Below are 20622 nucleotides of genomic sequence, written 5' to 3'. Positions count from 1 at the left end.
TCTACTACATAAAGTTAAAATATTAAAATATATAAGACAAGTGTAAGACCCATCTTGACATATTCCGTATATACACGAGAACGAAGAACCTGCTAAGAACATCAGAGATGAGAGTCCTCAGATCAATTACCGGAAGCACCCTGCGCGACCGGGTCAGAAATGATTTTATACGGAAAACGTGCAGAATTGAAGATATAGTGCACTGGAGCAGATCTCATAAAAGATTTTGGACAGACCACATAAATAGAATGATCAGCGATAGACTGGTGTCCATATCAGCCAAAGAATAGCCTTCCGGACGGCACCCACCTGGAAGACCCCCTAAGCAATGGAAAGACAGTTGGGCCTCATCACGGGAGACTGAGTAGTCTAAGTAGAATAGATCGTCAGATAGAAGACAAAGAAGTAAAAGAAAATATTCTTTTATTAGACAATATTTTATCATTGCGTGTATTTTCAAATTGATTGTTTTTCACATTCAAATTATCTTTCAAAATTAATTGGTTATTGTAAAAGCCTTTTAGGCATTTTTATGCTAGAAATATTCATAAATAATAAAATTAGATCGGTTCAAAAGGGTGACAGTTTGTCACAATCAATTCGATCCAGTGTCAAAATAATACGAATCCATTTGATTTATCTTCAAAACCTTTCAGCCAACATTATAACTCACAATTTAATAGTAAAAACGACAAATTACAGTACTTCGCGTCATGCGTGCCGCTTATTTATCCGCCTATTACGGTCGCCATTTTGTAAATATTAGAAAAGAGATTCCCGCGGGAGGTAGGGGTTACTGGAGTTTGGGGCAAGATGAACCACGAGTAGATGAATAACTCAATTACCGCGATTTCGGCCCATTTTACCCTCTTCTCCCCTAAGTCTCTGCGCAGATCAACTTTTTACCAAGCTAAATGTTGTTATCCCGAGGTTCTTTATGAAATTTATTACCGCCCTCAATTTTGACGTAATTTTTGAAGCAATAAAATCGATAAACTCGTTTACGCTGCTAGAACCGATATATATTTGGTAACAAGGTGAAAATATCATAAAATTGTTGATTACACTAATCGACTTAATTAAACTTTTTTAATTTATTTATTTATTAATATACACGGCACGCAATGCCTTTTACCTTAAAAAGATACATATTAAAAATAATATAAACATTTCAATATAATGTGAAAAACTTTAAATTAAATGCAAAAGTGTTATTTTACATAAATACTATATATATAAAACACAGCAGTTTTGTATAAAAAACATATTTAGATATAAAAAAAATATTAAACAATGTGTGCAGATAAAAATTTTAAAAGGAAAATAATTTATAAATATTTTTATTTATTTATTTATTATATATACGGCCTAAGCCAATTACAACAGTTACATGAAGAAACATAAATGCAAGAAACTGAACAAAAAGAACATAAAACTATTTAGCAAAGACAGATAAGGGCAAAACAATAATTGGATACAATATATTTAAAAAAACGAAAGACCCAAAACTTTGAGCTAAACCATGCCAATCCAACTTCATCCCACGATGTTTAGTCGCGAAGAGATCTACGAAAAGCCGGAAGATCTATCCAAAAGTATTCCAAGTCGTGTGATGAATTGACTAATCTACACATTCTGGACATTGGGGCATAAAAACCAAAGTTGCTCTTAGAAGATTTTATAAATAGCAGATTTGGACTTCTGGTGACACGGTTGGGAACATGAAAAGAAATTGATTCCAACAGAGATGGGACATCACTTAAAGCATTAAGTATTTTGAAAATGCATATAAGGTCCATCTCAGTTTTTCTCCATTTTTCTTTAAAAGGTACAAAATATAAGTATATTAAATAAAATAAAATTCTTTTGTATCAATTTTTTTTTAAAATAGTTATAATAATGACTATCAAAATAATTTAAAAAATAATTATACACGTAAATATGATACACAATAGTACCCATACAAAAGTAAACATAGAAAGCACTATAATCTAAAATATGTATATTATCGTTTATCATCTTTGAAATGATTAAATAGAGTTGATTTATATAAGCTATACTTTAAGTGAAAAATATCAACAACGTCGGAATAGTTATCGCCGAGTACATGGAGTCGATTCAGAATAGCATTGTACGAGTATACGATATAGCGAGTATAAATATTACAAGAACTAAATAAAATTAAAATAAAAAACTTCTTACTGAATTTTTCCTGTTAATTTCAAATCTGTTCTCTAAATTTCTCTTGCACGCAAGGTTTTAGAGTAAAACGCGTTTAAGTTTAATTTTTAAGGAATAATACGTCCATAATATCATGATTTATTTACTATTAGGATTAATTACGATATTATTAGGATTGCTAAAAAGACTAGACAGGAAGCTGAGGAATATGTTTCATATATAAGGAAAGCAACTGGTCTAAGAAAAAGTTCTCTTCACAACAAAAAAGGTTTCAGCTCTTTAACTTCACCAACCAAATGGAAGAATTGAAGAAATATGGATGTTTAAACATCGACAAAATGGTGAATGTTACACAGTGTATAAAGTGGCCACTTAAACCAGCCAATGACAGGTCATAAGCCTTGTAAATGCCTAGACTTCCATATTCCCTTATTTAAGGTATTCTCCATCCCTGTTGTAATTTGTTGATGTAATTTTAGTTTCTTGAAAATCCTTTTTCGTTTTATTGATGTAGGTATTGTATAAATAAAACACTTTGTTTTAAGTCCACTGAATTTATATATTTAACACTGTGTTAAATATATCAACTCAGTGGACTTAAAACAAAGTGTTTTATTTATACAATTCAATATGTTATTCCACAATGTTAACGCCGAGTCAATAAATAATATGATGTAGGTATGTTTTAATTTTTTTATTTCTTTTGAATTTTTACACAATTGATGTGAAATTATGTACAATTATGTATAAATAAATAATACACTGACACTCCGGAACGTGCCTGTGGGCCAGTGGAGTGGCTATATCCATAAAATATATATGAATATATATTGAATGTACCTACCTATTGTTTAAACATTTTTGCTAACTATGTATTTGTATTTTATATTGGATTAAATAAATAAAATAAATTTACGAAATATATTTTTATTCGGTTTTTCCTGTTTTTCATTGCTGGCTTGTATTTTTTTACGTCTCAATGGTAGCTTAAAAAAATGATTTTATTTATGCGATTCAATATGGCTGATATCTAGGTGAAATCTCTCAACACATGGTTGGTTGGAAGAAATTGCCATTGGCAATAAGCCCGCCAATAGTACAAATAACATTATGTACAAAAAGTTAAATAAATAGCAGATATTAAACCCAAACCTTATCCCGATCTCCAAATCTACACCCAAAGTACCGTTTTTAACCTTTTTAATAAATAGGGTTATTTTTTTTTTCGAGGCTTGAAAGTCACTTCGCAACACGCGTAACAAAAGTTGTCTGGACTATTTATTCAGTTGCGTGGTATTGTAAAGTTAAACAATCAATTGATCGTAGTCATACAGAGAACAGCCAGTCGTAGAGTGAAATTGAGATAATAGCACCTTTGTGAAAAGAGGGAACAATCGAATCTACACAGCAGTTGGAATGTTTTATACTTTGAGAAATTATAAATAAAATGTACGTTCCTTTTTTTTAATACAAAAAGTAATTTAATTATGTATTTGACAAGTTTTAATGATTTTTAAAGTCTGGCTGACAACACAGCCTAAGGTGTGCATTTGCAGAAAACAGATACCCCTAGAAAAACTCTGATGGATGTTGTGTCATTAAGTATTGAACGTATTATTTTATATTTCTATTAGGGTACTTAATTGAAAAGAATCACTTAATTTATTTGTAATAATAACTTTAATTCAATCAATCATTATTCCATGCCCGCTCCCTAGTTGGAGCATATGGCGTCCACAAAGATCCTCCATGCATCTTTGTCGGCTGCCAGATCCTGTGCATCCTTCCAAGTCAGGTTTTGCGTGCCGTAGTTCTGACATGAACTGCCGACGAACAGTCAGCGGTGGACGTCCAGGACGTCGAGCACCTGATGCCTTGTAAAGTAGGCGAGCGTGGTTAAGGCTCTCAGGAGGCATCCGCAGTACATGGCCAAGCCAACCGTACCACCTACGCTTGATGACAGTCGTCACCGAAGTTTACTGCGTCCGTTCTCTTATTACTTCATTCCTCACAAAGTCAAACCACCGCACACCCAATATTCTTCTGAGACACCTATTTTCAAAACTCAGAATTTTGCTGTTTTGGGCCCAAGTGAGGTGCCACAATTTGCATCCGTAGAGGAGAAGAGGTGTTATCCAGGCGTTATATAGGCATTTGGTTTTCACTGAGTAAATATCCGATCTCCAGATAGCTTTCGTACTGTTGAATGTGGCGTCTGCTACTCCTAACCGAACTCCCAGTTCTTTTTGAAAGCTGCTGTTTTCTGGACCATAAGACGCACCCCAATTTTTGGTTGAATTTTCGAATGAAAATGCGTCTTATGCTTGGAAAAATTCAGTAATTCTCGAATTTTTAAAGGCGGTAAGCCGTGTATAATAAAGTTTTAAAAAATTGCGTCTTTGATATTTTTTTAGTACCTTCAAATTTTTGACCGACTCTTCCATTGATTAGTCTGTTTTTTTGTTGGCTGGAAGATATTGCTTTTAGCAATAAGTCCGCCAAAGTACTTATTCTTTGTACTTGAAAATTTCAATATATAAATGTATAAACAAGAAAAATGTTTTTTCTTCATAAGGGAATGTTCAATATTTCATTATCCTAGAAAATTTTATTTTATGACAATTTTGAAGTTTTTTGTTGAGCGAAGTTGCCTTCGTGACAGAAGCCATTCACCGTAGAACACGGTCCTATAAGAACCCCATAAAAACTTACAAGTTTCAAGTGTTAAAAAACAATTTTCAAGTACGAAACTCTAGTAATAAGCGTATTTATTTTGTATATCACCTTGAAAATAATTTATTAAAATGTTCACAGATTTTTTATTACCGATGATATACCTCTTTAACAAGGAAATAAAGAAGTCTAGCCATTTTTTTATTTTATATTTATTCATGTTTTTTTATATATCGTTGGGTTTTTGGTACAAGTTTGTAACTACATTTTACTACTGAGATATTGCACATTTAAATTTAAAAGCTTATCCCAAATCAAAAATTCAAATAACCGAATTATTTGCAAAAGCTACTTATGCTAATGATTTGGAGTCTTCAAATGTGTTAAAAATTAAAATAATCTACCCAATGAACTAAAAACTATTAAAAATAATATATCAATAAATAAATTTAAAGTTAATCAACAGGAATTTTCGGAACACGTGTAAAAACAACATTAAATTTTAATTAGTATGAATGTACTATTGTTTTATGTTTTTTCTTTATGAATCCAATGTTTTATTTTTCTTTTTCATGTACTCGTGTTTAAAATTTTATAAACTCTTATAAATAAACAACTAAAACAGTGTAAGTCACTCTCCAAGCACAAGAGTTAGTCTCTTTTTGTGGAGAGTTACAGTGATAACATTTACTAGATGTGTAAAAGTAGATATGTTTAGAATTGTACAAAAACATGTACTTTTTATGAAATTTATTAATAAAAAATGAAAAATATATTTTTTTAAAAAAGATAGTCAAACTCGTCTCCGATAAGACATTAGCCAGAAGTTTTTAACTTAATTCAAGGAACGAAAATTTAAGTCGAAAATCAATGAAAATCGTATATCTTACGTCTGACCGCCCTCATACGAGGCGAGCACGCGAAGGTTGACAAATTATTTGATTTGGGCTAATGGATTTCTGATGATATTTTCACCATGTTTTTGATATGTTCTGGCTCCTTTACAAAAGACATTCTGTTCGTTTTGGCCGTAATCGGGATAGCGCTACGTGCACGCGTAATGTCCGTGTTAGATTGAAAGATATAAAAGCAATAAAATATTAAATGTTAACATAAGTTGTGTCCATTTTAGAAAAAAATGAGTATCAAAAGAAAAACAACGGTATAAGATTTTCGTCATTCTTTTATTTATTTATTACGAGCTGAACCCTGCAATGCTTTGCTATTGCTAGAATTAAGTACATACTCGTATATAGATTAAGTGAACACAATCGAAAATTTGATATCAATTATTGTATTTAGACCGAATTAGATTTTTTATTTTTTTAATATAACATTATACGAGTACGTACAATACACAAAATTACCCATTTATTTAAATTTTAAAAGTTGCTTTGACTGTCTTACTAGGGTTATTAACCACGTTCTAAAACAGTAAAAAATATATAAAAAACAGTAATCAATACATATAGAAATATGGAAAACTCGGCGTACCATGTTGGATATGAGCTTTCTCTACAAAATTGCTAATAACGTAATTGATAGCCTAGAAATTGTTAGAGGCATTTCATATCGAGTCCCCGTCCGTAGAACTCGTCAATCTGTACTCTTCGACATTCCTAACTCAATGACTAATTATTTGAAAAATAGCACTATTCGAAGAATACAGATTACCTATAATGACAGTTTTAGTGACATTGACATATTACATTGTAAATACCATATTTTTATCAGATCTGTCAAAGAAATTTTAAATTTATCTCCTGCTTGACTTTTAACTTTAAATTTTGTCTTTCAATTTAAAGTTTTTAATTATAATTCTTAATTTTAACTTTTAATTTTAACTTTTAATTTAAACTTTAATTTCAATTAAAACTTTTTATTTTAACTTTTACTTTTGATTTTAATTATAACTTTTGATTTTAACTCTTAATTTGTACTTATTCAAATGTACATCTGCTACCTGAATCTAATTGATTATTGTTGGTTGTGAATTTTTACAAAGAAATATAAATGTTCATGGAAGCAGAGAGAGAGGGAGGAAAGCAGAGTTTGAGCTTTACAATGTCTTCTCCCTTTTATGTACTTTTAATTTAACATTCATATTTTTACTTTTTTAGAATTATTTTTCCCGTCTCCTCCTACATTTATAATAAATTAGTTTGAAATCTGTAATTGGTCTTACTTTTTTTTATTGTTCTTTTGGACCTTGTATTTATTTAAAGACTGTATGATTTCCTTAGTAAATAAATAAATAAATAAAGGTAGTAGACATGGTAACAATATAGTCAAAAACATAGTGGAATACATAGAAAATCATTTTTTTTAAATGTAGTAAAATACACACTAAAAAACATATTTAAAAACACAGTAAAAAATATAATCATTTATAAAATGTATATATAGTATAAAAAATTTTAAAAAACATTTTTAAAAATAATGTAAAAACGGAACATATAAATAATGAGGTTCTCCAAAAATTCAATCAACCTTATTATTTTGTGATTCGGTTTACATAAATTGTGAGGACAGAGAATTTTGAAAAATAGGTGTTCAAACATTGTTTTCTTGTCACTGCCTTGCAGATGCCTCCCCGATACTGTGCAAAAAAGACAACTGCACATCAAACCTTTTGTTAGAATAGACAAAATCGACGTTTCGCTGTCGCGTTTTCCGCACCTCAAAACTAAACCGATATTCAACAATTTATTTTGAGTTTGTTCAAATTTTTGTAGACAAGGACTGGATTCAACTCCCTAGGGAGCTGTTTATACTAACATATTACAACAGAAATGAAGAACATTTAAGAGAAAGTAATATAGAAGTCTAGACATCTACAAGGCTTATGACCTGTCAATGGCTGGTTTAAGTGACCACTTTACACACTGTGTAACATTCACCATTCTGCTAATATTTTAACATCTATATTCCTTCAATTATTTTATCTGTTGATGTTTGTGAAGTTAAAAAGCTGAAACCTTTATTTAAAGTCATAAGCCCTGTAGATGCCTAGACTTTTATATTACCTTCTCTTAAATGTTCTTTATCTCTGTTGTAATATGTTAATATAAACAGCTTCTCGGGGAGTTGAATCCAGTCCTTGTCTACAAAAATTCGGACAAACTCAAAATATTGTTGATAAATCCACCTGGTCCATGAAGAAGTATAGAAATTGAAAAAATAACATTTTCAGGCGTTGCCTAGTATGTAGGTGAAATAATTCAATTAGCTGAATCTCACCCGCATAAATAAAGGCAGAATTAAAAAATAATCTATTTAAATCTGCTTTTCTATCTATAATTTCAACAGTATTAAAAAAAATGAACACAAATTTGACCCACTTCTCAAAATCGTTCGTCATTACTGACCTAGGGATTAACATATTACACACCGTGACAGCGAATGACAGGGCGTAAGCCCTGTAAATGTCTAGACTTCCATAATTCCTTTCCTTAGTGTTCTCCATCTCTGTTGTAATTTGTTTATAACGAGACCTCCATACCCAGTCATAACTTAATGGTCTCCATGGAGAAATTCATTATTTTTTAAACCAATGCTGATCGTATCGATTCGTGTAAAATTTGTTTGGTAAAGGTGTAATCAGGTGACTGTGAATTTTGTAACTTCGATTGTATTGTCGTACGCGTAAATAGAGGGCTGTTTGTCGAACGCAAACATTCGACACCTCCCCTGTTTTCATAAAAAGTACAAACATTGAGAAATGCCCTATTCTACCTGATTTACTTTAGAATTCGACAAAGATACATAGAAAATATGTACAGTCTATTTAAACCTTTGCTCATGTGTGTCACAGAACGTTTTCAAATATAATATTTAAGTGTGCCTAATATTCTGTCGTCATAAGCAAAAAGGCAGTAAGTACTTCGAGAGATACATTTGAAACAGTTTAACAACTTCAAACCGCTCTCCTGAACAATTTATTCAATGTGACTTTCAGCATATCAGTACAGATATTTTATCAATATTGAAAGTAACTTGATCTTCCAACTATCGATACAAAAGAAACACGCTGATTCGTAAGTCTATGGTGACGTAGCATCGTTATGTTCACAAATCCAAAATCATACTACAAAACTTAAACGAAAAGCAAAGCAAACAAACCATGGATAAAGCAAGTAAAACATAGAAATTTAAAAAAATGATTCTTGATTCTTTTTTCCGTTCCCATCTTCAAATAATGTTGCTCATTGTTAATTTTATTTTTTTTTAATTTTCAGGATGAAAAAAAAGTAGCTGTTTTTAAAAATGTTTCTTTACTTTTTGTACATAATGTTATTTGCAAATTGGCGGGCTTATTGCCAAATGGCAATTTCTTCCAACCAACCAATAAAATAAAAGTTTTATTTTTATAATTCAAGTTACAGAACATATTCAATAGAAAAAAAAAAGATTAAAAAGCTAAAAATATATAAAAATAGAAATAAATGTATTTGTTTTTAAATTACCTTATATCAAAACTATTACTCAGTGGGAAAAGGGAAAAAAGAGGAAAGAGGAAAAAGGAAAGGAGGAGAGATAAGGAAGAGAAAGGAGATGTTTCTTCAGACGGGATTTAAACAGAGATAATGTAGTAACATCTTTGATGGTGGATGGGAGATGATTCCACAGTCGAGCCGCATGGACACTATATGAGTTAGAGAAAAAAGACGAATTGTGGATGGGTATTAAGAGAGTGCCTTGAAAATTTGAACGAAGAGGTAAACCATGAACTGATAAGCGTTGAAATTTTTCACGCAGGTATATAGGAGCGTTAGGACTATGAAGTACATTAAACAGAAGTGAGTGAACTCCGCTGTCTAATTTTGAGCCATTTCAGTTGCCTACGATAATCAGGAATGTGGTCATATTTTCTAAGACCAAAAATGTACCTTATGCATATTTTACTTTCCGTTTCTCTGGCTATTCCTGTGCGAAAAATCAAGTCGATCGGTTGCTCCGTTGATACATGAAGGATCCACAAACAAGCACACTTTCGCATTTATAATATTCAAAGCTAGCTCAAAGAAATTTTACCTTCCTGTCTCCGATTTTTTATCAACTTTCGTCGGCCATAAAGAACTCCACAAGTGCCAATGTATTTAAGAAAAGTGTTTGCAATTGGTTGCTGCACATCGATAGAGGCGAGGTTGAGCGAAATTTTTAAAATATATTTATATGTTTTTTTATTATATATTTTTGTATTATTTAATTTAGAACTCACTCTTATTTGGCATATTATTTATTACTTATATTTTTTACTACAGCATAGAGTGAGTTTCTAGGAACTATATCTCAATTTTCATTTCAATGATGTTATTATATTAGATAGATAGAACTAATAGGCTTGATTCTGAATAACAGAGAATAGACGCTGTGCCTCTTTTCTTGCTTTTCAATCAAATGCAATTTTTCACTCCTACTTTTCTTTAATCATCCTTCACCACTCCTTATCTTTTTCCTTCTTTTCCTTTCCACTATCTTCTTGGTTTGTCCATATTTATTTATTTAAAAAATAGTAATTTTTTTTATTTATTTATTTATTTATTCACACTCTTTATCAAAATACAATTCCATGTTCACTTTGCCCAGCTAACAAGGGTACATACCCCGTTCCAAGCTAGGCAATTACATTTTAATATATTATAATAGTTAACAAATTAATATAGAGCACAGACAAACAAAATATAAATTTATTCGGAGACACATTTTGATTCATATACAAACAGACATACACATATATACACACATATATATATATATATATATATATATATATATATATATATATATATATATATATATATATATATATATATTTATATATATATATATATATATATATATATATATTTATATATATATATATATATACACATATATACACATGTACATACACACACACGTACATACACCCATGCGCATACACATACATACATTCATAAAAACATAGACAATTTATTTATGCGAAACTTCATGGTTGTCACCTATAAATAATGTTTTTTTAATTATTCCTTATTTTTTATATTTTATTTTTGACATCCAGTAAGGTTCTCCAATCCGTGGCATGCATCAACTTTTCTGACTCCCTACGACCAATGTCACGAAAGAGCGAGGTCAACACCTTCCGTAACTATTTATGTAGTTTAAACTTAAAATCGTCGCTTTATTGCAGTATAATTGAGTGAATATATATAATGAGGAACTTCAGCCCTACGGGAAATTGGATACAAAAAATGTTTTCTTACGCGGGGTAAAAATTAGAGCATTAAATTGTACTACAAAGTTTCTTGAAAATGTACAGAAAAAATAATAAAAAATACTTTGATAAAAACGCACTACTTTAAATGACGTCACTGGTTCATGTGAATCAACCTATGATCTGAGAGCTATGGAAGATTTCCGGTCTGCTTGTCGCTTCTGGACCAATGGGAAGATCTGAATGAGAATAAGCGGAAATGAACCTCTGACGTTACACGCGGAGTTATTTCAGAAATACAAAACTTTGAAAAATCGTAGCGCCGATAATACGATATATAAAAATTTAAAAAAAAAAAATTAACTTAGTTTAACAGTCTATTAACAAATAAAAAAATATTAAAAAACCACTGAACTTCCTCATTGGATGGCAGGCCCTACTATGCAAACATTTTTTTATAGTTTTTATTTATATTAATTAAACCTGTACATCTGTTTGTTTTTTTTTTCCTTTCTCGGCAAAACACCCAAATTTGAGTGATACATGCCTTAATTCACCAATGTTTTTGTTGCCAGATTGCAAAATTGTTGCAAATTAACGAAAGATTTGACAGCATTTAACGAACGGATCACGCTTAAACAACCTATAAAACAGGGCTGAACAATAAAATATTAATAAGTAATTTATTTAATTTTAATTCACATAATTTTAATTACGTAAATTATTTAGTTTGTAAGAATACTCGTATATACTTCGTGTCTTAGATATATATTTTTTTTTAATGTTTGACCATCACACTATTGACCATAGGACAGTTCAAGGAAAGAACAGTACATCTGTTTGTATTTGAAATAAAAAAAATATATTTATTATTTTTCTATTGAATTTAATGATTCTTTTACTTTGTTTTTTTTCCAATACTACTATATTTTACTATTATACTATTATTTTGTTGATCGCAATGATCCTAATATTTTGTTTATGTGATTATGTATGAATCTAAATTTGCATAATTTATATTTTAATATTTATATCTGATTATCTTTTTTAAATTGCGTTCTTTGAAATTTTACTATTTATTTCATTTACCTTGCTTTTCTGGATTGTTATTCTATTGCATCACATGTTATTATAATTGAATCTTATTAATTTTACTTTCTTTTTTTTTCTTTTCTAATTAATATGGCTTGACACGGACACAGCCTAAAAGCTTTAATAAGTTCATTTTTATTTGAACGAGTGTAATTTTGAATGAATAAATAAATAATTCAATATTAGTACGTAAATATAAAAATTAGATCACGAATTGGAGCAGTAAATCACTAGTCAATTTTAATGCACGGGAACTCAAATACTATGACGATTAGCATCGAATCAACTGGAAAAAACATCGATTTTTACGTTGGTACGTCTCTAACATGCAGACATCGCCTATTTGGGCTCATTATCTATTCCGTATGTTCTTACTATGCATGGAATCAAATCATCGGGGTTTTCAGATTCATAATATATTTTTAATATATATAATTCTTCTGTACGTGTGATGGGACTGAACTCCTCCTAAACGTCTAATATAGATCTTTGCGCTGCGCGCGTTCATAGATATTAAAATTTTCAATCGAATCTGTAAAAAAATTTAGAAGCATAAATATTTTTTGCGCCGACCTAGCAGGAAATGTATTATTATTAGACGAGAATGCACATACAAAAAAATGGAAAGATGTTGTTTTTATGTATGATGTATGTTTAAATCAACATAAGTTACATAATATTGTTAACTGAAGAATATAACAAAAATTATACTAATAATTCATTATTATCTCAGAGAGACAATACATTTCCCTGTAGCTAAGTTTTATCTTTCGAAAAATGAGATAATTATTAATTTTTTGTATAATTCTCTTTGCTGTAGGAATACATCAACTGAGCTGTCTTTGATAAAGAAATAATAAATGTGACAAAGAAAATATTCAACTAAAATATTTACCATATAACTCCCGAAAACTGAAAATATTTTTCAGTCGTTCCCTAGTTCAAATATTACATGTAAAAAATAAGCTCTTAAAATAACTCTCCTTTTACGTGGATCAAACATTAATATTCTTCGAAAAGTTTAATCTCATCAAAGCAAAATGTAAGGTTTTCTAAATAATTATTGTATCCTGACCAGGGCTGGTATTCTAAACGGAATTGCTATGTTAGTGTGTATTTAGTGCGTAAATACGCGTTAAAAATGCGTTTTCTAAACGTGCTTTTGCGTTCCGAATACCACCCCTTGGCCCCGATTACGATGGGAAGATGAAGACGTCATACCTTCATCTTGACGGTATAGTTTAACATATAGTTTAATATAGTATAGTTTAATGTCTCTGATGATTACGAAGATACACTACCCCCCCCCTATCAAATTTTCGGTACGTATATCGATATGAAACAAGGGGAAGCGTACGTCACGGTACACATATCTACGCACTAAAACGACATAGCTTCAGTATGATTTCATAGTTGAAGATAAAATTCTCCCATACGATTACGAAGATACACTGCCGATCCCCCTACCATCAAGTTTTCATGTAAGTACATCGGTTTGTATCGACGGATCTAGAACCTCTCAATACGTTTATCTACGCATTCAAAATGACAAAAAATATGTTCCACAGAGCAATTTTTCCTTTCATTACGATTAATTTTAATTTTTAATCGTTCTGAGATTGGCATTTTTTTTACTTAAAATTCTATTAAAGCATAAGCTCTTGGCAATTGTCAAAAGTCGTATGAAAATCATGTTCAAGCGAGCATTTTTTGCTTCGATTGGGATTTATTGGAGTTTATAATCACTTTGAAGTGGGCACTTTCTATCACAGAGACCTATTTAAAATAAAATGAAAACTATTTTAAATGTTAATGACGTAAGGAACGCGGACTAATTGCGGTCTTTCGTTGGTTTGTTTCGATCGTATGATGTCGAGATGACAAGTTGGTAGAACATACCGATGTAGATACAGATAATAGAGAAGTTAAATAAACCGTCTCGATTTGTACAGGTGAAGAAAACGTTCATGATTGAGGCCCTGGCACTCCAAGGTAGTTATTTTTCAAATATTTTTTATGACAGGATCTTGTGGTAAAAGGCGATATAAGAAGAAAGCGGTCTGAATTTTCTTCATACAAACTTAATTTTGTATTTTCTGCCTGGTTTATGGCACTAAAGCGGTGATTTTACAGAGTAAAGATATTTACCATTGGCATGACTCTGCTGTTTTGATTTTTTGATAAATTTTTTGTGGGAGTTAGGACCTTTCAAAAACCCAAAAAAGCGCCTAGTTTTGTCCGCAGTCTTTAGACGTACGGTATATAAACATAATAGCCTCAGGATGTTTGTGCTGAAAGAAGGTAATCCAGAAGTATATAATACGGGGGGCTGGAGAAGTGACGTCTAAAGGTAAAAAGCAGGTGACTCATATAAAGGGGTATCCGAATCATCCCATGTATGTTCCGCAATTTTGGGTAGTTTTTGGGTTATGATTGAAGGTGTACAGTGGGTTTTGCATGTTGGTTTAATTGGTGTCCTGACGAAGAGACGGGTCATCTCGAAACCGGTAGACATAGAAAAGTCAGTAAATGGTTATATACAAATATTTAGCACATTTAGATTTAAAAAAAATAAAAAAATTGTGAAAAGTTTTTTGGGATTTTTTTGTTCTAAGCTTTTTTTTGTATTAAGAAAAAAGAGCCTAATTTATCAAAAAGTTAGGAGATAATGCTGCTTGGTTTAATAACAATACATGTGCCAGCCAGGATTTGTAGACGGTACCACCTGTTTCATGTACGAATAATTAAAACACCTTTTTTTCGTAGGACTTTTTCAATGTACAATACAAAATTTAAAAATATAGATTACACAAACATCACTCTGTCAGATTTAAAATTTACACTAAAAATGTATTATGTAACTTAGTAGACATTATAATAATAAATATGTACATCTCCCCTCCCCTCCTTATCCTCTCTTCTAGCATTCTTGTCCTTATCCCGCCCAATTTACAGTAACTTAATGTTCTTAAAATAAATATTAAAAACTCTTTGATTATTGAGTACACGAAAATAACATTTTTACATGTATAAATTGTATGTATTTATTTGATATGTAATATATTTTCTTTACTAACTTTGTATACTATGTGGAAATCTGTTATTAGTTCTGAGTTTAAACACTATATCTGTTTGTTTACTAAAAATATGTATGTAGAACTGTTGATTTCCCAAATAAAATAAAATAAATAAAATAAAATAAGTAAATAAGGCTTGCACATATTACCTTTAAAAAAGTACATTATGTTATCATTATAAGAAATGTGGAATCAGATAATGAGTTTGGAATAAGAGAGAAAGAGGAACCATGGAAAGAAAAGGGATAAAAATATGTATTTAAAAAAAAACAGTAAAATACAGGATTTCAGGATTCTGAGGATATATAGTTATGTTTCAGGCGTTTTATTGACTCATAAGTAGTTTATTTTACATTTTTTTAGACATAAGTCCCAACTCCAAGGGACTTAAAGTCATGTGTTGGGTTAGAACGGGTTATTTTTTTGACACAGACATACAAGTATATCACCACAAATATTATTTTGGGTCAGAAACATAATAATAATATGGCACATCAATATGGTAAATAGCAAACTCAAACATTCGGAAAATCATCATGATGAAATTAAATCATTTTTATTTTTTGTATTCAAATTTTTAATCGCTCGTAATGCAGTTGTTTTAATTTTACGGTTTCCTATATTTTTTATGTTTAATAGTTTATCTTATGCGTAAATAAAATGTTTTTGAAAATGTGACAATACGTTTCCTTTTAACGCATTTTTTTTACTCGGACAAAATGATTTGGATACTTATTTATTTCTGACTTAATTCTAGTTTTCTTTATTTTACTAATTTATTATACCACAAAAGTGCCTTTTACAATACAAAATATCATAATTTAATGAGTTAGTTAAGTGTACAAAAATTATAAACTTAAAAACAATATTAAAACATGGGTATAAAAAGAAAAATAAAAATAACAACACATATGTATATGTACATATATGTATGTATGTCAGCATACAAAAGAAATAAAATGAAAAAACACTAGATCATTAGCATAAGTAGCTTCTGCAAATAATTCGTTAATCGTTACTATAGAACATCATAAAATATTTATGAAGAGACGATTTGAATTCACAGAGACTCGAGTTAAAAGTGTCGATATGAGAGATTCGTTTCCTAGTCTGTGTATACGCAATATAGGTGAGTAACAAAGATAGTTGGTTTGAGAAGGGTGACAATAATATAGACTATATCGTCTAGTTCTACGTGTTGGTATATTAATCTGTATTAAATCCAGGAGCTCGCAACAATCGAATTTACAATTAACGATTTCATATAAAAATGTTAGGTCAGTTATTTTCCTGCGATCCTCCAGAGTAGGTAAATTCAAAAAGTTTAACGTATGGATAAATAAAATAAAATATTTTGATTTTTTAAATGTTATTTGAATTCAATTTGCCGTAAAGACTAACTGAATGTCACTTATTACTCTAAGCCCTTAATTCCATGTGATGTTTACGTTTAATTCAGACGGTAATAATATTTTATTGTCACATATTAGTAATGATTTTAACATTACACATTATAAAGACATTCAAGTTTGTAATTGAAAATTCTTTATGGAAGTTCATTGTAATTTATTATTGAAATAAAAGACTGATACAGTAATCCACAAACTCGGAAAAACCAGCTACCGGTTTCATCGCTTTCGCGGCATCTTCGAGACTGGTATCTTAATTATAAAATTCAATGTTAGCGATGAAACCAGTCATCGTTTTTTTCTAAATTTGTGGATTAAAATATTACTAGTCTTGTATTTATATAATAAATCCCACATTATATATTTTTTCCAGGGTAAGTATTTTTTTGTTGTTTCATTAAAGTGTATATTTTTTAACTTTCTTTATCTTGTTTTCAGAGCCAAAATCACTCGCAAACGAGTGGAGACGTATAAAAAAATTTTTAGAAAAAAAAAATAACCCACTATTATAAAATTACCTAACAACAGTAATATTATAAAAAAATATTCAAAGATGAAAATATTTTAGTTACTTACTGTTTTTTTAGATTATTCCATTTTTGCGCGCCACTTTTGACATTATAAACGTCAGTCTACTTCAAAATAAGAACGCGCGCGCTTTCACAACAGGTCAGGGGAGGTAGTGTAGGAGCGAGCGCCCTCTATCGCTGACGGCACCACACTAAATTCTAGCTGATGCGATGTACTACAACCGGACGTAGGGATGCGACCATGCCTCGAATATCGATCGAAGGGCTGGTAATCGTATTTGCAAATTAATATTATTAATAATTAACAGAAATAAAAAACTAATGATACTTGAGAGGAAACTTTTTGCGACTTTTCTTCATACAAACGTATTCCCGTACATTCTCCATCGCAATGCTCTAGCCAGGGGCGAATCGTCAAAATAAGCGTTTATGCACAGCTTACCATGACATTAGACTGTCGATAATAATGTTTTATTGTAAATTTAACCTGGGCAGTACCCTTCGGTCTTATGATCAGCGCCTAAAACATTTTGGTCTAGATAAATTGGAACTTAGGAGACAGATTTTAGACTTGATATATCTTTATAAAATAATTTATTGTAATGTTGATTCTACATTTTAGTTAAATAATGTACCAGTGGCAAACGGTGGTATTTTTTACAGGTAAGCTATAAAAAAAATCATTTATTTGTGCCCACATAGTAGGTATAGGTACCCACATAGGTACATAATATAATGTAAGTTATATATACTATAAATTGCTATTTTTTTCTGGGGTTCTGTGTGATACAACAACTCTCATCTATGGTATCAACTCAACTCAACTATATATATGTAAGAGGTTGCGTTGGTGTGTATTTGTATGAGAGAAAGCGTTCGGGTGTGTGTAAGCTTGTGCATTATTAAAAAGCAAGTGGGAGTGTATCCCAACCATATAGAAAAAGCCGTAATTTATTTTTAAACAAATTAAGAGAACTGTAAAATATATATGCATTTGAAAAAATATTTACGAAATTTGGACAAGAATGAACGAATGAGGAAAGAGTGTTGTACACAGTTGATGGTAGAGACCGGCAAATGAAATATATATTTACCATGTGTCATGCAAAATTTTTGTTTTTGTTTGAAATCAAGTGGGGGTTATCTTTTGAGCCCTTACCGGGCACTGCACATTGAACAAACACCTTGCTAGAATGAACCTTTCCGAAACTTCTTAATGTAGGTTCTGCAATACAGATGAAGAAACATTTTTTTATTTACAAAATAGTCTCAAATTTAAGTCCTGCTGAGTTGCATACATACAACTCGTCAGCGGGTTCTTATAAATTGCATCGATTATTCACACATAACCTACATTAATAATAATTTTACTTGAAAAACATTACATATTGCATTATCAAAAATTAAAAACTATCACTTATACAAAAAAACTTATTTCCATTGACTATAATTTGAGCAAACGTCTCAATCTTGTATTTAACTCAGTATTTTTAATATTGTTTGGTAAAATTATTTTATGTATACTGTATTGCAGTATCCTTTTTCCATATTTATTGCAATATCTAGGAACAGCTAGCTCTAGTACAGCCATACTAGTAAACCTGGTGTTGTAATCATGTACCACCTTGTGTTTATACTCGGAGTGCGACGCATGCTGACAAATTAATTTGTACCAAAGTAGAGCCCTAACAGATAATTTATTTACAGATTTATACATTAATGATATTGAAATATTGTGTCTCTGGCAGTATACATCTTTACGTAGTAGCAATTTGATCATAAAATTTTGCAAAGTTTGAATAAAATTAATATTAGTTTCACTTGATAACCCCCTGGAAGTTATGACGTATCGTATAATTGATTCAGAGAAAGATAAATTAATAAATAATATTAACAAATTACAACAGGGACGGAGAATACCTTGTATAAGGGAATATGGAAGTCTAGGCATTTACAGGTCTTATGACCTGTCATTGGCTGGTTTAAAGGGCCACTTTACACGTCACATGAATCTCTTCACAACAATAAAGGTTTCAGCTCTTTAACTTCACTAAAATCTACAAATGGAAGAATTGAAGAAATTTGGATGGTAAAACATATGCAAAATGGTGAATGTTACACAGTATGTAAAGTGACCACTTAAACCATCCAATGACAGGTCATAAGCCCTGTAAATGCCTAGACTTCCATATTCCCTTTTTTAAGGTATTCTTCATCCCTGTTGTAATTTGTTAATCTTAATGACTCCCGGGGGGGTGAAATCCAGTCTTTTGTCCACGAACATTTGGACAAACACAAATATTGGAATAAATAATAAATAATTCATCTGTATACATTCTATGTAAATGTGATGCTTTGCATCATAAAAGGAGCCTCATCCTCGGTGGACCACTGGTCAAACCTGAGGATGTGAAAGAGCTCGCCCCCTACCTAATAGCCCGATCCTTTACGGATCTGGGCTTGGAGGGGGGGATTCAGCAAAATGTAAACTCTCGTCTTCCACACAGTAGCCAGGCTCTTTACAGACCTGGGCTTGGAGGGCGAGACCTATTCACGAGGACCCGTCACAATAGATCTTCGCAAGTCGCATACATCACATTATCGTTCCCTTTCCGCACCTAATGGCGCAAAGAGTACTGCGTCGGTACACCAATCGCAGCGTATCTCAATATTTTTTTGTTACGTGAGGGTAAGATGATCAGACTTACGCCTCAGGTGCCAGTCCAGGGACTATGAAATATTATAGGGTGAAAACACCTTTTTTATCAAATATTTTCACATTAACCATATCGGGAATCGAGCGCGAGACTTGCTGCATGGTAGGTGAACGCACTAAACACTACACCACGACGCTGACAGCTTATTTTGCATACTCTAAAAATAATAATATATATATTTCATTTGTACGAAATTTTGTTCTTTTTTTTGTTCATAAATCTTTTTTCCCGTTTTATAATAAATATTTTTGAAGGCCATATGTTAAGTACAATTTTGTGACTTCCCCTTTTTTCTAAATGGGAGACAGATTTTACCTATGGTGTAAAGGTCAGCGCGTTAGACTGCCGTGCAAGAGGTCTCGAGTTTGATTCCCGACACGGTTGATCCGAAATATTTATTTAAAGGGGTGTTTTCACACTTTAATATTTCATAGTCTCTGGACCGGTACCTAAAGCGTAAGACTGATGATAGTACCTTCATGTAACATAAATGATCAAGATACGCTGCGATTGGTGTAACAATGCAGTGCCGGAAAAGGGAATGATGATAATGATTTTTACCTTTTCTCTAGTATTGTGATCGTGTTCTGGGACCCGATTATGAACGGCTATCTTCACCAGTATATACTGAGACGGTATAAACCAATATCGATATTTATACACGAAAGTTTGTATATTTGTACGAAAATTCAAAGTACGTCGGTTACCGGTAATTCAACGTGTTTAGAAAAAAAATCATTGAAAACA

The 20622-nt window shown here is 31.1% G+C and overlaps 1 long non-coding RNA gene across 1 annotated transcript in view; it reads right to left on the bottom strand.

Annotated features, from left to right (window-relative positions):
* Nucleotides 1-17351, bottom strand: part of LOC148280906 (uncharacterized) — a 259003-nt gene extending 241652 nt beyond the window's left edge. Inside the window, exon 1 of the long non-coding RNA XR_015822471.1 lies at nucleotides 17205-17351. This is a non-coding gene — a long non-coding RNA (uncharacterized LOC148280906). The remainder of the gene's footprint in view (nucleotides 1-17204) is intronic.
* Nucleotides 17352-20622: the final 3271 nt, after the last annotated feature.

Source organism: Micrasema longulum, unplaced genomic scaffold (genome assembly GCF_059751315.1).
Source record: "Micrasema longulum isolate JH-2025_06_02 unplaced genomic scaffold, ASM5975131v1 h1tg000512l, whole genome shotgun sequence".
Lineage (NCBI taxonomy): Eukaryota > Metazoa > Arthropoda > Insecta > Trichoptera > Brachycentridae > Micrasema > Micrasema longulum.
This window is presented reverse-complemented; position numbering and strand designations above follow the sequence as displayed.